Source organism: Narcine bancroftii, chromosome 1 (genome assembly GCF_036971445.1).
Source record: "Narcine bancroftii isolate sNarBan1 chromosome 1, sNarBan1.hap1, whole genome shotgun sequence".
Classification (NCBI taxonomy): domain Eukaryota; kingdom Metazoa; phylum Chordata; class Chondrichthyes; order Torpediniformes; family Narcinidae; genus Narcine; species Narcine bancroftii.
In genome coordinates, this window is record NC_091469.1 from 85,241,552 (window position 1) to 85,244,058 (window position 2,507).

Sequence of the window (2,507 nt, forward strand, 5' to 3'; positions counted from 1 at the left end):
CCCAAATCTACTACCCTGAATCTTGAGGCTATGTCCCCTAGTTCTAGTCTCCCCCACCAATGGGAACAACTTACCTACCTCTATCTTATCTAGACTTTTCATAATTTTATGTTTCTGTAAGATCCCTCTTAAATTCCAGTGAGTACAGCCTCAGATGACTCAATCTCTCCTCCTAGGCTAACCACCTCGACTCTGGAATCAACCTGGTGAACCTCCTCTGCACCACCTCCAAAGCCAGTAAGTACATCCTTCCTCAAGTAAGGAGACCTGAACTGCAAGCAGTACTCCAGATGTGGTCTCACCTGTACCTTATACAGTTGCAGCATAACCTCCCTGCTCCTAAATTCAATCTCTCTAGCAATGAAGACCAACATTTCATTTGCTTTCTTGATAGCCTGCTGCACCTCATCCAGCATTCCCTGAGCCTCACAAGGGTTCTTGCTCTGTCACTTCCCATCACCAAATTTCAGAGCCCGCCAAAGAGTGGGAGCAACAGCTGAAAATCCAAGATGGGTTAGACAGAGTGGAGAAAGGAAGAAAGATGCTATTCAGTGCTCAGAAGTGTAGACTGATGCATGGTAGGTGAACAAATATAGAAAGGCAGTCGGATTTTGAGCAAAGAGATCAGTCAAATCCTTAATGGCACATTGAAAAGGTGGTGAAAAAAGCATTTGGATTATCTGGGTTTTCAATATGGTGGCAAGGAATAATAAAATAAAGAGATCTTACCGAACTTAATAAATAACCCTTTGCAGGAATGCCATGCTGATTGTTGAGCTTCATCCAATGAGGGGATCTGACAATCCTGAATGCAGCAGAGCAGTGGTTCTCAACCTTTTTCTTTCCACTCACATACTACTTTAAGTATTCCCTATGTCATCAGTGCTCTGTGATTAGTAAGGGATTGCTTAAGGTGGTATATGGGTGGAAAGAAAAAGTTTGAAAACTATTCTTTTAATCGTACCTAATTCACTCATAATGTGCACAGTTTCACAACGCCACAGGAAATGGGCCAATGACAATTTTTCTCAAGCAAAATATTTCAGTAACAATTGAGTCTAGAGCAGTGATTCTCAACCTTCCCTTCCCACTCACATCCCACCTTAAGCAATCCCTTACTAATCACAGAGCACTGATGACAATAGGGATTTCTTTAAGTGGTACGTGAGTGGAAAGGAAAAAGTTGAGAACCACTCCAGTAGTTAATGCGTGCTGTATTGTCAGAGGGGTGGACTTCAGTAGCACTGCATTGCAGAAGGAAAATACTGGAAAAGCACTGCTCCATCACAAGTGCTGAGTGCAGTTCGCTTTCAACAAGGTGTCTCATCAGATTAAAAAAGCACTACACTTAAAGATGAACAGGGGGTCTCCAAGATGAAATAGTAAAATCCTAGTGATACTTAGCGATTCAAGTAGCATCTGGGGAGAGTGAAACGAGGGAAGGAGAGGTCTTCTACATTTTCTGGGGTATGGCCATACAAGCCTAAAAACACCTGATCTCATCTGATCTTGGAAGCTAAGTAGGCTCAGGCCTGGTCAATACTTGGATTGAAGACCGTCTGGGAATACCAGGTGCCATAGGCTTGAAAGATGGGCGGCATGGTTAGCATAGCAGTTAGTACAACACTGTTACAGCGCCAGCGATCAGGATCTGGGTTTAAATCCCCCTCTGATGTAAGCAGTTTGTACATTCTTCCCATGGCTGCTTGGATTTCCTCGCACCATTCAAAATGTACCAGGGGTTGTAGGTCACTTAGGTAAAATTGGGCGCCACAGACTTCTGGGCTGAAATGTCCTGTAACCTTGCTGTGTCTAATTTTTAAAAATTAAATAAATAGAAATAACATATATAAAATGCCCTCTTATTCATTCACAATCTGCAAACTGGATGCTTTATTTTCGGCACACAATAGTCATTATGTTGATGTTTGTGTGTCACATTAAACCTGCTCACTGAGAAGGGTTCTTCAGCGAGCAATCTAACCTACATACAACCATATAAAGTTGAAAAACCAGAGTACAATTACAGAGTAGAGAGATACAAGTGAACTAAAGATTAATTAGCATGTTAGCAAGGGCAGCATGAGCCCACTTTTGTGGGTTTCATTCAGGAGCCTGAGGGCTGTGTGGAAGAAACTGCTTTTAAGCCTGTCAGTGCAGGATTTCACACTTGAACCTCTTCACTGATGGGAGGAGGGAGAAGAGAACGTGTCCAGGGTGGGATGGCTGCATCAGTAATGTTGACCACCTTGATTGAAAAGCATCTTTGAACAGTGTTGTGCAGTGCCAAAATGAATAGATGAATGGTCTGTTTCAAGCAGAACAACCTGATTGAAAAAAGGGTGTTGGAGAGTTGTGAAGGTTCTGGTTGCTTTGGTGGAACTTTGAACAGACAATTTCACAACCAGTAGGTAAATAGTGGCATTTCAATGACCAAACATTGCATCAAAAAGCTCCATACATCAAACAGAAGTTTTGAAGGCTGTTTCACAATCTTGGCAGCAAAT

General features: G+C 42.4%; 1 pseudogene; it reads left to right on the top strand.

The window, feature by feature from the left end:
• Nucleotides 1-1,465: 1,465 nt before the first annotated feature.
• On the top strand, nt 1,466-1,584 carry LOC138752033 (5S ribosomal RNA; annotated as a pseudogene).
• The last annotated feature ends 923 nt before the right edge of the window (nt 1,585-2,507 follow it).